We start from the raw sequence: 16,471 nt of genomic DNA on the forward strand, positions 1-16,471 counted from the left end.
GCTCTTTAAGAGAAATACCAACTTCAGCAAAATTAATTTGTGTACATAGAATAGGACGATTTTAAAATGAATTTTTTGACAATTTTGAAATTTTTTACCCAAAATACCATGTAACAATTGTGATTTACTTGTTATTAAGCAATATTTTCACAGCTTTTTGTTTTGAATTATTTATTCCCACATATTAAACAAGAAAAAAGTGTTAACATTAGATATTTAACTATACACTACTTCTCTTGAGTCAATTTTGAATTGCGTGTATCTGTATGGGGTGTGCAAAAGCTAGGGGTAGGGTACAACATTCTTTCCTTGATGAAGTAAACTGGCTTGAAATGCCATATACCTAATAGTTTTAGAAACTTAGATACTGGTCTTTCTAAAATGCATAAAGTTTTAGTGAAAAAATATGACGTCATAGAATTGGATAACTTTAAATCGAGTTTTTCTGGTAATTCAGTATTTTTAACCTGAAGAAATAAGATAACTATTGTTTCCTCCTTATGAAGCAAATCAAACACATTTATGGATGTTATTTACTAATTGCAATGTGCTGAAGAAGAAAATAAATGTCAAAATTGGGTATTTACCACGCATTATTGTCTCTAGTCACTAAAATAGCAAGTTTTGCTACATTGGTATATCGTGAATGGGCATTTTATTGTTATGCAATGAACTAATGCACAGCCTTAAAAAGAAGACTCGAAAACGTGCACACATAGTCATATTGCCATTTTCTCCTTCAAGTAAATGGATTATTGACCACATGTCTATTGTTATCATTTAATTTTTAAAATTTTTCCATAAAATAATTTTATTTAAGGCGTATTTGGAAAATTGTCTATGCCTCTTATCTTACTATATATACAGCAAGCATTGCTAACAATCTATTAGGCCGAGGCTAGAGGGGGCGTCTACATGCACCTCCCCCCTCACCCCACAGGATAACAAACCTGTAATTTTCAGAAGCCTTGGGATCCCTAGAATAAGAAATGGGATTTTAACAGACAAAATATAGGGACTCAATAGCTGTTACGGTCATGTTTTGAAGGGTACCACAAAATCACGATTTTGTGACCCACGTGGATTTTTGTCAAACCTGTCTCCTTGTACGTGATCTGCTGAGCTTACTGTTTAACATGACCTAGGTTATGGGGTATCATTAGAAAGGTGATTTATTTTTCTTGAAAATGTATATAACAATATGCAATATTTTCTATAGTTTCATGAAATAGGGCCATAATTTACCCCGTACCCTAAAGTTTTATGTCTCAAATTACTGTCAAAACTAATCTAAATTCCACCAATTATTTACCTATACATAATACAAAAGGCAATACTGTGTATTAACTTTGTGTTATTTGCTACAGGTACATGTTAGAAACTTGGAATAAACTTTTAACAGAAAAAATATTGGGCTCCTGTAGCTGTAACAGTCATATTTTGAAGGGTACCGAAAAATCACAGTATTACTGACTCGCATTCGTTTTGTTAAATCTGTCTTCTTGTAAGTCTTCTGCTGAGCTTATTTTGAACATAACGAGGCCAATGGGGTACCATTAGAAAACTTTGACAACTTTGACAACTTGTATGAAACCTATTTTATTTGTTACAGAAATTTTTCAACTATGAAAGATACCATTAAAAGATAATTATTGTGATTTAATAGCTGTTAGCATCATAGTTTGAAGGATAGCAGGATATATGTTGCTGAAACCCGTGAAATTTTATTAAACAAGTTTCCATGAAATTTATCTGCCACCTTTATTTTATCCGTAACGCAGATTGTAGGGTATCATAACAAAGCTTTTATCACTCTTTATTTTAGAATTTGATATAGTGCATTATCATCTGAACTTGTAATGAAGTGGCAAAACACTTACCCCAGCCCTTAGTTTCATTTGCAAACTACATCTGTTTGAAAACTTTGCAGTTTGCGAATTTGGGATATGGGGTAAATCTGGTCCTATTTCATGAAAACTATTAATGATATTTCATATGACAATATGTCACTTTAAGGCAAAATAAATTTTCTTTCCAATGATAGCCTATAAGATAGGTTAGAGTAAAAAGGAAGCTCAGCAGATGACTTACAAGATGACACATTTAACAAAAACACATACGAGTGGGCAAGACTGAGACTTTCAGTACCCTTCAAAACATGACAGCAACAACCATTCATTTCCAATATTTTGTCTGTTAAAAGTCTATCTAATATTTGTAACATGTCTCTGTAGCAAAATAAAACAGATTTCATACAAATCATTGCCTTTTGTAGTATGTCTAGGTAAAAGTTTGGTAGAATTTGAGATTAATAGTGATAGTAATTTGCAGCTTAAACTTAGGGGTGTGGGGTAAGATTTGGTCTTATTTCCTGAATACTTAAGAAGATATTGTATATTATAATATGTCATATCAAAGAAGAAAAAATACCTTTCTAACGATATCTCAATAGCCGGATTATGTTAAAAATAGGCTCAGCAGATGACTTATAATAAGACAGGTTAAACCAAACGTATATGAGAGTTGGCAATACTGTGAGTTTGTGGTACCCTTCAAAATATGACTGTTACAGCTACAACATCACAATATTTTTTCTGTTAAAAGTTCGTTTCAAGTTTTTAACATGAACCTAAAGCAAATATACTAACTTTAATACAAATCATTGCCCCCTATATTATGTCCCGGTCAATAGTTGTCAGAATTTGAGATTAGTTTTGACGGTAATTTGGAATATAAAACTTTGGGGTATGGGGTAAGTTGTGGTCCTATTTCATGAAAAGTATAAAAGATATTGCATATTGCAATATATTATTTTAAAGAAGAGTAAATTAACTTTCTAATGATGCCCAACTTGCTACATTATGTTAACCAGATATGAACTGAATATGCTCACGTGTTTTACAACAGGTTCATTAATAGTTTTACGCTTCACAGAACAATGAGATATATGTTATCACTATATGTAGCAGGTTTTTTTAAAACTTCGCACAGTACTCTCAGAGTTTAATCACTAATTACAAAACTTTATTTAATATGCGAATGAGCTGTAAATTGCTCAATGCTTTGTGGGACAATTAGATATCCATCAGATCAACATTAGTAGCACGTTTTATTTTAATTTAATGCTGTAATTTTAGAGTGATGTCACTTATTACAAAGTTCATTAAATATGCAAATAAACCCTACATTAACTTGACATTGTTCAATGATTCATAGCACAATTAATCAAATCAATATCTGTAGCACGTTTCACAAAATTTTAGTGCCGAAATTTCAGAGTTATATACCTAATTACAAAGTTTATTAAATATGCAAATGAACCCTTAATTAACTTTATACTACTAAATGCTTTACAACGCAGTAAGATATATGTCGTATCAGTATGTGCAGCAGTTTCATCACATTTGATGCAGTTATTTCGGAGTTATATGACTAATTACAAGACTTCATGGAATATGCAAATGAGCTAATTATTAACTTGACACCGCTCAATGCTTCTCAGTACAATTGGATATTTATCAGATCAACATCTGTAGCATGTTTCATCAAATTTAATGCTTTAATTTTGGAGTAATATCACTAATTACAAAGTTCATTAAATATGCAAATGAACCCTTAATTAACTTCACACAACTAAATGCTCTACACCACAATTAGATATCTGTCGGATCAGTATCTGCAGCAGATTTCATCACTTTTGGTGCAGTTATTTTGGAGTTATATCACTAATTACTAAACTTCATAAAATATGCAAATGACCTATCTGTTAACTTGACACTGCCAAATGCTTCTCAGTACAATTAGATATTTATCAAAACAATATCTGTACCCAATTTCACTGACTTGGGTGCCGTAATTTCAGAGTTATATACCTAATTACAAAGTTCATTAAATATGCAAATGAACCCTTAATTAATTTCACACTACTAAATGCTTTACACTACAGTTAGATATCAGTCGGATCAGTATCTGCAGCAGATTTCATCACATTTGGTGAAGTTATATCGGAGTTATATGACTAATTACAAACCTTCATAAAATATGCAAATGAGCTATTTATAAACTTGACATTGCTTAATGCTTCGAAGTATAATTAGATATATATCAGATCAATATTTGATGCAAGTATCATCAAGTTTGGTTCTCACTAATAACAAAAGTTCATTAAATATGCAAATGAGAAGATAATTGACATGACACTCACAGTATCATCATAATGTTCTTAGATTGTCATCTGTGAAAAGTTTCATGAAATTTTGTGCAGTATTTCTTGATATATGTCTACACTGTCATTACCGTCTCCATAGGGAAACCATCGTACGGAAAAAAACAATATTGCATAACTTCATTAATATGCAAGCCACACTAACCAAAATCTAATCAGTTCTTGCAAGTAGCACATGGTACCTGTGTACCAAATCTGACTTGAATCCGTTCAGGCCTTTTTGAGTTTATCGTGTAAACAGACAGACAGACAGACAGACAGACAGACACACACACACACACACACACACACACACACACACACGGACAGACAGACAGACATCGCTATGACGATAGCCCACGTGTTTACACACGTGAGCTAAAAAGTAAGCTCAGTAGAAGACTTATAAGAAGACAGGTTTAACAAAAATGTATGCGAGTTGGCAGTACTGTGATTTTGCAGTACCATTCAAAATATGACTTTTACAGCTACAGCATCTGGATATTTTTCTGTTAAAAGTTCATTTCAAGTTTCTAACATGTATACCTGTATCAAATAAAACAACTTTAATCAAAGAATTGTCCTTTGTATTATGTCTAGGTAAATAATTGATAGAATTTAAGATTAGTTTTGACAGTAATTTGCGACATAAAACTTTCGGGTACGGGGTATGGGTTAAGGTTTGGTCCTATTTAATGAAAACTATAGAAGATATTGCATATTATAATATGTCATTTTAAAGCAAAATAAATTGTCTTTCCAATGGCAGCCCATAATCTAGGCTATGGTAAAAAGTAAGCTTAGCAGAAAACTTACAAGAAGACACATTTAACAAAAACATATGCGAGTCGGTAATACTCTGACTTCACGGTACCCTTCAAAACATGCCAGTAACAGTCATTCAATACCAATATTTTGTCTCTTTCAAATCTAACTCATATTTTTGACATGTCCCTGTACCAAATAAAATATATTTTATACAAAGAATTGCCTTTTGTAATGTGTCTAGGAAAATAATTGGCAGAATTTGAGATTAGTTTTGCGACATAAAACGTTGGAGTATGAGGTAAGTTTTGATCTTATTTCATGAAAACTATAGAAGACATTGCATATTGCAACATATCATTTAAAAAGAAGAGTAAATTAACTTTCTAATGGTACCCCATTGGCCTCGTTATGTTCAAAATAAGTTCAGCAGAAGACTTACAAGAAGACAGATTTAACAAAAACGATGCGAGTCAGTAATACTGTGATTTTTCGGTACCCTTCAAAATATGACTGTTACAGCTACAGGATCCCAATATTTTTTCTGTTAAAAGTTTATTCCAAGTTTCTAACATGTACCTGTAGCAAATAACACAAAGTTAATACACAGTATTGCCTTTTGTATTATGTATAGGTAAATAATTGGTGGAATTTAGATTAGTTTTGACAGTAATTTGTGACATAAAACTTTGGGGTATGGGGTAAATTATGGCCTATTTCATGAAAACTATAGAAAATATTGCATATTGTTATATATTATTTTCAAGAAAAATAAATCACCTTTCTAATGATACCCCATAAGCCAGGTCATGTTAAACAGTAAGCTCAGCAGATCACGTACAAGGAGACAGGTTTGACAAAAATCCACGTGGGTCACAAAATCGTGATTTTGTGGTACCCTTCAAAACATGACCGTAACAGCTATTGAGTCCCTATATTTTGTCTGTTAAAATCCCATTTCTTATTCTAGGGATCCCAAAGCTTCTGAAAATTACAGGTTTGTTATCCTGTGGGATGAGGGGGGAGGTGCACTAGACGCCCCCTCTAGCCTTGGCCTAATAGATTGTTGGTAATGCTTGCTGTATATAAAGTAAGACAAGGAGGCATAGACAATTTTCCAAATACGCCTTAAATAAAATTTTTTTATGGAAAAATTTTAAAAATTAAATGATAACAATAGACATGTGGTCAATAATCCATTTACTTGAAGGAGAAAATGGCAATATGACTATGTGTGCACGTTTTCGAGTCTTCTTTTTAAGGCTGTGCATTAGTTCATTGCATAACAATAAAATGCCCATCACGATTCCCATTCACGATATACCAATGTAGCAAAACTTGCTTTTTAGTGACTAGAGACAATAATGCATGGTAAATACCCAATTTTGACATTTGTTTTCTTCTTCAGCACATTGCAATTAGTAAATAACATCCATAAATGTGTTTGATTTGCTTCATAAGGAGGAAACAATAGTTATCTTATTTTCTTCCGGTTAAAAATACTGAATTACCAGAAAAAACTCGATTTAAAGTTATCTAATTCTATGACGTCATATTTTTTCACTAAAACTTTATGCATTTTAGAAAGACCAGTATCTAAGCTTTCTAAAACTATTAGGTATATGGCTTTTCAAGCCAGTTTACGTCATCAAGGAAAGAATGTTGTACCCCTACCCCCAGCTTTTGCACACCCCATACAGATACACGCAATTCAAAATTGACTCAAGAGAAGTAGTGTATAGTTAAATATCTAATGTTAACACTTTTTTTCTTGTTTAATATGTGGGAATAAATAATTTCAAACACAAAAAGCTGTGAAAATATTGCTTAATAACAAGTAAATCACAATTGTTAGATGGTATTTTGGGTAAAAAATTTCAAAATTGTCAAAAAAATTCATTTTAAAGTCGTCCTATTCTATGTACACAAATTAATTTTGCTGAAGTTGGTATTTCTCATAAAGAACAGAATCTCAGCTTCTCAAAAATGTATGTTTTGTGCTATTTCATGCTAGTTTACTCAATGTAGGGGAGGATATAGTATCCCCTACCCCTACCCATTTTTCGCCATTTTTTGCGGTACATGCAAATCAAAAACCAGCCCAGATAGCTAGTGCATCCCAAAATATCCAATGTTACATCTCTTTCTTGTTCAGCAGGTCCTAAAGAACAAAAAAATACCCAAGTAGTAGGGATGTTGGGGGGGGGGGGTGCACGGTGGGCCCCTCAGCCCAAGGACTATATAGACCGGTGTCAAATCTTACATTTCTTTCAAAAGTTCTTGAAAGAATTGTTGTACAGCAATTACATAGCCATCTTACCAGGTTTAAGGTTCCAAGACAAGAAATGTGACCTTTTTAATCTAACAATTCTCTAACGGTTAATAAACTCAGAACCCCCGTAAAGTATACATTTTCTGAAAGCCTAGATATATGGGAACATTTTGATAACCAACAGTGTCACCCATTGTTTACATAACTATCACGTGACAAGCTAATTTGCATAACCTTTCAAAAGTCGGTTTTCCCTATGTTTTGTCTCTATACTTAAAAATATCTGACTCAAACTTGCTGAAATGCAAGCTGTCACAACGCTCTTTCAAAGTGTGTCTCAGATTTTTTATATCTTGCCTATTTTTTTTGAGCACAATTTAATGAAATCAACTATGGTAAAATTCACTGCTCTGAAAGTTTTTCTGGCAATAAAAACTGTTTTAGAAGGTTTAAAAAAATTCTGAGACACACTTTTCAAGACCTGTAGGATAGCTTGCACTCATATGAAATTAAGCCACATATCTCAAATCATTGAAACAAAACATAGGGAAAACCGATTTTTGAAAGGTTATGCAAATTACCTGTCACGTGGTAGTTATGTAAACAATGGTGACACTATGGTAACCCAAAATGTTGCCCTATATCTAGGCTTTCCGAAAATATACAATTTACGGGGGTTCTGAACTTTTTAAACACTAGAGAATTGTTAGTTTAAAATGGTAAATTTCTTGTCTTGGAACCTTAATCTGTTCTCAAAGCGCCAAAGTGCATACCGTCCTAACCACAGCACCGAAACAGCTCTATTGCGGGTCCATAATGACATCATGCGTGCCCTAAACGATAAAATGGACGTCATTCTCATCGTGTTAGATTTGTCGGCCGCGTTCGATACGATCGATCATCACATTCTATTACACAGACTGCAATCAAGATTTGGCATAACTGGCACCGTTCTGTCCTGGTTCCGATCATATCTGTCAGATCGCAATCAGTGTGTCAAAGTCGGCAATGTAACATCGTCCAGTTCGACAATGAAGTACGGTGTACCACAGGGATCGGTACTCGGGCCAATCCTTTTCACACTATATACATCACCTTTGGAGGATATCATCGAAGGCCATGGTCTGGATTGTATGATGTACGCAGACGACACCCAAGTCTATGTTATTTGTAGGCAACCGGATGACGTACTCACCTCTCTTCAGGAATGTATCGACGATGTACGTAGCTGGATGAAGTCAAATCTACTCATTCTGAACGATGACAAAACTGAAGTTGTCCATTTCTCGTCACGCTTGAAATCTGATACGACGGACATCTAGCCTTAGGATCGGCGACACTGATGTCATCCCTTCAAACTCTGTACGTAATCTTGGCACGATTTTAAACAGGAATGGTGCTATGTCTGATCATATAAACCACGTTTGTAGAAATGGCTACTACTCATTATATAGAATTGGCAAGATCCGTAACCTTCTCGATCAGGACACTACCGAGACATTGATCCACGCATTTGTAACATCTCAGTTAGATTATTGTAATAGTCTCTTTTATGGAATTAACAAAGATCAGCTTCGCCGCTTGTAATCTCTTCAAAATGCCACAGCACGTTTAGTCAACCGTTGTCGCAAATTTGATCATATTAAATCTGTACTAGTTGATTTAAATTGGCTGCTTGTTGAAGCACCTATTTAATTAAAGATAATTACTTTTAAATTAATTAAAGGCTTTGCACCTGTGTATTTGACAGAGCTGATAGAGCAGTATGTTCCTACCAGAGATCTCCGTTCTGCAGACAAGTTACGTCTGATTCCACCTCGCGGAAAATTCAGTAAGGCATACGGCCAGAGGGCCTTTTCAGTGTGTGCGCCATCGTTGTGGAATATGTTACCTGTAGAGATTCGTACTGCAAGAAATGTTGAGTCTTTTAACGCGGTTTGAAAACCTATCTTTTTAATCTGTATTATCTGTGATTTGTTCATGCTTTGCGGTACATTTCTTCACCGCGCGCAGGATTGCTCGTGTGGTGCGTTTTATCCCTGTCACTTGTATTTTGTAAAATCGCTTATTAGGTGCCCAAGCTTGGGCACCTATGGTTTCGTTGGAATTTTCTTTCTTCTTCTTGTGTCAATTTTCGGCAGCCTAGAACTTGAAAACCGCCTATGCTAAACATTTCATACTTGGTACAATGATGGGGACCAATGAGAAGTGGTGCACCTGACCCTTGAATTTTTAATTAGTCATGTGACCTGGCTACAATTTTGAAATGAAAATGTTTTTTACCGTCCCATTTCCATAAAATTTGACCGATCCAAAATCTTTTCGCAAACTTTATAGGCAATACTACCTAGATGCTATATATGAAATTTCAAGAAGAAGATTTTTAAAGTATTATTTTTTGATTTTTCAATGACCTTTGACCTCCCCTATACTTCTGCAGCTAAGCTATATCAATGGCTTATTCTGGCCTATGTAAGAGTCATATCTAATTCTGGGCAATCCAATAGAGCCAGAGGTCTGATTTTTGGTATATAGGGATAACCACGGAAAACAATTTTTTTAATAAAATGTCACATGACTTCCATGACCTTTGACCTCAAACATACATATATGTCCGTAACTCAGTAACCACAAGAGCTACATCATTCATTTTTGGCATGATGGGACACCTTATGATGACACATCATGCACCTCATTAAATATGCACATATCTAATTTTGGGCAAGCCAACACAGCTAGAGGTCTGATTTTTGGTATATGGGGATAGGTATGGGATACAATTTTTTTAACAAAATGTCACATGACTCCGATGACCTTTGACCTCAAATGTACATATGTCCATATCTCAGGAACTACAAATGCTACATCCTTCATATTTACCATATGGTGCCATATGCGGTACCTCTTTAAATATGCACATATCTAATTCTGGGCAAGCCAATAGAGCTAGAGGTCTGATTTTTGGTATATAGGCATAACTTAGCAATACAATTTTTTTGACAAAATGTCATGTGACCTCGATGACCTTTATCCTTAAATACGCGTATATGTTCATAACTAAGTAACCACAAGTGCTACACCCTTCATATTTGGTATGATGGGAGACCTTATGACACCACATCCTGTACCTCATTAATTATGTGCATATCTAATTCTGAGCCAGCCAATAGAGCCAGAGGTCTGATTTTTGGTATATAGGGATAACTTAGCAATACAATTTTTTTGACAAAATATCATGTGAGCTCGATGACCTTGAATATACGTATATGTCCATAACTCAGTAACCACAAGTGCTACACCCTTCATATTTGGTATGATGGGAGACCTTATGACACCACATCCTGTACCTCATTAATTATGCGCATATCTAATTCTGAGCCAGCCAATAGAGCTAGAGGTCTGATTTTTGGTATATAGGGATAACTTAGCATTACAATTTTTTTGACAAAATGTCATGTGACCTCGATGACCTTTGACCTTAAATCCGATTATATGTCCATAACTCAGTAACCACAAGTGCTACACGCTTCATATTTGGTATGATAGGAGACCTTATTACACCACATCCTGTACCTCATTAAATATGTACATATCTAATTCTGAGCAAGCCAATAGAGCTAGAGGTCTGATTTTTGGTATATAGGGATAACTTAGCATACAATTTTTTTGACAAAATGTCATGTGACCTCGATGACCTTTGACCTTAAATATACGTATATGTTCATAACTAAGTAACCACAAGTGCTACACCCTTCATATTTGGTATGATGGGAGACCATATGGTGCCATATCTTGTACCTCATTAAATATGTACATATCTAATTTTGGGCAAGCCAATAGAGCTAGAGGCCTGATTTTCGTTATATGGGGAAAAGTATGGGATACTTCAAAAATCTTCTTCTCCAGTATCAAAACATTGATTAGGCTGAAATTTTACACATGTCTTCCTTAGAGTGATCTCTTTCAAGTTTGCAAACGACATTTAGATCAGTCACGTGATTTGGCCGCCATCTTGGATTTTACGAAAATCGCAATTTAATAATTAAAATCTTTCTCCAGAACTAACACACCGATTGAGCTGAAATTTTACTCATGTCATCCTTAGAGTGATTCTCTTTCAAGTTTGCAAAAGACATTTCGATCAGTCACGTGACTAAGGCAGCCATATTGGATTTTCGAAAAATACCAATTTAATCTTCAAAAATCTTCTTCTCTAGAACTAAAACACCGATTGAGCTGAAATTTTACTCATGTCATCCTTAGAGTGATCTCTTTCAAGTTTGTAAAAGACATTTGGATCGGTCACGTGATTTGACCGCCATATTGGATTTTCGAAAAATACCAATTTAATCTTCAAAAATCTACTTTTCCAAAACTAAACCACCGATTGAGTCGAAATTTTACTCATGTCATCCTTGAAGTGATCTCTTTCATGCTTGCAAAAGACACTTGGATCTGTCAAGCGGTTTTGCCGCCATATTGGATTTTGCGTAAAACTTACGTTTACTAGTAAAACCAACAGTAACTATGAAATCATGTTCAATTTCCTTCTTAAAGTACCTCATTAAATATTCATATACAGACTTGGTAGTTGGTGATATGTGACACCTCTCTAAGGTCAATGTGTGTGTGTTTATATATAATATTAGGCTTGGGACCGCCAACGCTGCTTGCAGCTTTAATTCTTTTGTGTGTTCTGTACAGCGCACTGTGACGTATGTGTAGTGCGTTTTTCAAGAATTTTCAATAATAATAATAAATAATTAAAGCTGCAAGCAGCGTTGGCGGGGCCCAAGCGATTAACATGGTGTCCAATTCTTGCACTGATTACATTATGTGCAAATTTTAGCTTGAAAACAGTCAAGTTCTTGTAAAGAAGAATTTTGAACACCATCTCATATTTGCCTGTTTCATGCAAAATACGATATGGGGACAAAACCATGTGACCGATCCAATTGCCTTTCACAAACTTGAAAGAGCTCTCACTAAGAATGACAAAAATGGAATTTCACTTCCATCAGTGTTTTGGTTCTGGAGAAGAAGATTTTTAAAGATAAATTGCGATTTTCGCGAAATCAAATATGGCGTCTTAAACTGAGCACGGTGACCTACCAAAAATTTGTTTCAAAAGTACAAGACATATATGAATTAGATACTACTCAAAATTGACAATACTGGAAGGTTAAAATATTCCATCAAATGAATGTAATCATCTCTGAAATTTAGGCCGTAATAATTGCAAATTTGGTTAAAAAATAAATAATTCCATTCAGTCATATATTTTTTCATTTCATCTTTACTTTTCAAAGTTTTACTTTTGTATAATTTTATGACAAGACTATAAAAATTTAGAAAATCAAGCATGGTGACCCCATCTTTTGTCTTTAATATTTGATTATTCTCATATGCCAGAATTCAAAAATTTCCATGTGTTCTTCCTTTGTGTTGCTCTCTGGCCTGATCTTGTTTAGGTAATGTTTCACTATCATGAGCGTCATTTGACACAAACTCTTCTTCAACTACAATGTATATCAGAGTCAGAGCTATCTCTGTCACTGCTCACGTATGCAGTATAAACAGTGACACTACAGTAGCAGGGCGGTATCTGATAGTGACAGTTGCCAATAGGTAGTAGCTGTATTAACTTTGATAATTTTGACAATATTTTTGTTCAGTTTATTATACAACTGTGTTCTTGTTCTACTCTCAACAGCATGTTGAACTGTCCAGTATTCAGCTTGCTAGCACAGCCTGTGTATGCAGTGTACCATGCATCAGTGCTGACAACTGACTGTCAGTCTGGACTCTAATTAAACTATCACCTAATACATATTTATATATACAGGCTTTGTCGACAAACTGAACATTGTGTGTTTGAGCTGCTGTAGGGAGACCGCAAGAAACTGTAGTTGATATATTGGATAGAGATTGCAAAAATCATCAACGGTTGCAGCTTCTGCCCTGTTACTAGGCTCAAATTTGATTTTTTTTTTATGACAATCACACGTTTAGATTTTTTCGAGATAAAAGTCATGGAATGTGACAAAATGGTTGTAGATTCTGTTAAATTATTACTAACATTACAACATTTGAATGACATAAAGATGGTATTCATTTTTCATTAAATTACCTACAAAAAACTTGGAATCGGAAAATGTAAAACATAAGAGGACCACTAAATTTGCAAGTGCCCCTACAGGTAAAGCACAATTTTCAAGCTCCATGAATTTAGCAAGCGATGCTCGGACAGCGCACAGCGTATCGATGACACTTGGGTCAGGGGTCATGACCAAAAACGTCAGTGCGTATTCATGGCAAGCTTGAATCATGCCACATATCGCGGAAATCACGGATATAAATCCAAATGTTCATGTCTATTACGTAAACAGAACCCTAAAATAAAAAACACATAATGTTTTGATATGGAATAACATCTTTTTGTTTCACTGACGATCAAGTTAAATGCTCAAATATCGCGACAAGACTTGGGCATTTGCACGACATGAATGTGGAAGTACGTCGACTCGGCAGATGAGCGAGCGCCTTCTCTGAAAACCTGTTTACGATATGCCGGTAACAGACACTTCGTGTTCGTGTCGGCTACATGGACGATCTGCCACGATATCACGTCACAGTACACTGAAAATTCTTGCGATTTCATCATTAAGGAAGCCAACGCACACAAGTTTCTAACGTCAGTAGGGATATTTGCTTGTTGGCAGCAATACGCCACCAACATTTCGCCGTTCAGGAGTGCCTTACTCGCTCTACGTTGTCAAAAAAGCCGTATGCTGTTGCCGTGACCTAACTTTCCAATTCACGGTAGACTTTCCGCAATAGTCGTTGGAGATCTTGTTCAATATATCATGCATGGTGGAAATCGCAATTATCCATAATCACACAGGCCTCTACAGCCAAACACGGATTTCAAAACTTATCCGTAACTTGAACAGCCTCTTCGCAACAGTTCACTGTGTTTCCTCTGCCACTCTCAATTTCGTAAAATTACTAATTTTTTAGATGATTTACTAATTTTTTTCATTGTTGATTCGAAATATACGAATGCAAGGAAGCAGCTAGTTGATTGAGAGCTGAAGGCCCGAAACCTCAAAATAGTGTTGTCTAAGCACATGTTGTACTTAATTTGAATTTGATTGAATGATATTCCGTATTCGAACGGTTAAGTTTACTTATGAATTTCAAAATTTACTAAAAGTTTCAATACCCAATTCGTAAATTTACAAAAAATTTCAAAGCGAGAGGAAACACAGGTTCAGTGACTCCAACCTGTTTGGTGGGTCAACGATCACATCAGAATGATCGACACCCGTTGCACTGATACGTTGTCATCAAGAAGTTTTCTTATGATTTCGTGTTTCCTTGGCTGCCGCCTTTAGTAAAACTTGTCATGTTGTCGACAACTCTGGTGCGTTCTCGCACTGGTCTATCACCGGCTGCCGCCAGGGGGGAGGACACAGCGACATTGCACTTTTATATGATATCCGATAGTTACGGCTAATAGACTATGCAATATCGAAGTTAGATTGGCTCGGCAAGATCTATTAGGTGGTGAAATCTCCGATATAGGATATTTACCTGCGATTAATTAAACAGAATCTAGTATCGCCTAGTGTCGAAGTCAGAGTCAGCCTTGGGAGTCTGGTTTGACCAGAACAGTAAGGTGGTGAAATCTTCGAGATATATCGGATATTTACCCACGATTTGACGGAATCTAGTATCGTCTAGTGTCGATATTAGAGTCCCCATATCACCGATAAATATCTGGTAAATATCGGCGATTTCACAAACCTTGCGTGCCGAGGCACAGGGCAAGTCATTCTAGTGTCGTCTACTATCGATATAAAGTCCCCAATTGCCGACAAACATGGAGTAAATATCGGCGAATTCACAGATCTGGCGTACCGAAGCACAGGGCAAGTCATTCTACTATCGTCTAGTATCGATATTAGAGTCCCCAAATCGCCGATAAATATCGGGTAAATATCACAGATTTCACAGATCCGGCGAACCGAGGCACAGGCCAAGTCATTCTAGTATCGTCTAGTATCGATATTAGAGTCCCCAAATCGCTGATAAATATCGGGTAAATTTCGGCGATTTCACAGACCGGGTGTGCAATGGCAGAAAGTAATTACAGTGAAATTACGATCAAGCTACAGAACTTCATAAAACAAGGTGTTGTTTTAATCGATGTGTATCAGCGATCTTTACGACATAAACAGCTGGGCTTGATTGCACTTGTTTTACATCTTTAGTCAGCTACATGCTCTCAGTTATATAACGCACAAGGGCCACTCCATGCATGTCTGATAGATAATCATAAACAAATCACCACACCTTGCAATGTCATGTATCTTTCTTTTTTATTCGTGATGAATAAGTGAGCGTGCATTCAGACACCTACATATAAAATTACCCGAATAGCTTCATTTATGATCCTTGACACTCACATATCAGCTGTGCGTAGACCCCAGTAATTGTGCCCTGGCAGAACCTTGTCGCTCTTATTCAGTTAATCACAGCAGTCGGCCACCCCTTAAAGCTAGTGGCACACTCCTCTAAGTACTTCCGTGGCGGTATACTTGACAACGTCACCTGGCGTACAAAAGCTCTGAAAGCTTGTCGCCAAAGTTGCCTTACACAAGGGGCCGAGATTAGGGTTCGTGTGACTGCTAGCTGAATTTGACAGCGGCATTGCAGTCTGTTGTGCCGTCTCTGACTTTCAAGTGTACAATATAACACATCACTGATCGATCTTCTGACTGACGAGATTTTAAACTGCAGCCTTATGAACTTTGAGGCGACTTAAGCGATCCAAATACCTTTCGCAAACTTGAAAGTGCTCGTACTAAGAAAGACATGAGTAAAATGTCAGTTGAATCTGTGTGTTGGTTTTGAGAAGAAGATTTTTAATGATTAAATTGCGATTTTCGCTATGTCCAATACGGCGAACAAACCTTCTGACTGACCCAAACGCGCTTCGGAAATTAAAAAGAACTACCACTAGGGATTATGAGTGTAAATTTTAGTTCAATCTGTGTATTGGTTCTGGAGGAGAATGTTTTAAAGATCAAATTACGAGTTTTGCAAAGTCAAATACGGCAGCCAAACCATGTGACCGATCCAAACGCCTTTCGCAAACTTGAAAGAGATCACACTTTAGATGATATACATAAAATTTCAATTGAATCTGTGTGTTTGTTCTGGAG

Source organism: Ptychodera flava, chromosome 16 (assembly GCF_041260155.1).
Source record: "Ptychodera flava strain L36383 chromosome 16, AS_Pfla_20210202, whole genome shotgun sequence".
NCBI lineage: Eukaryota > Metazoa > Hemichordata > Enteropneusta > Ptychoderidae > Ptychodera > Ptychodera flava.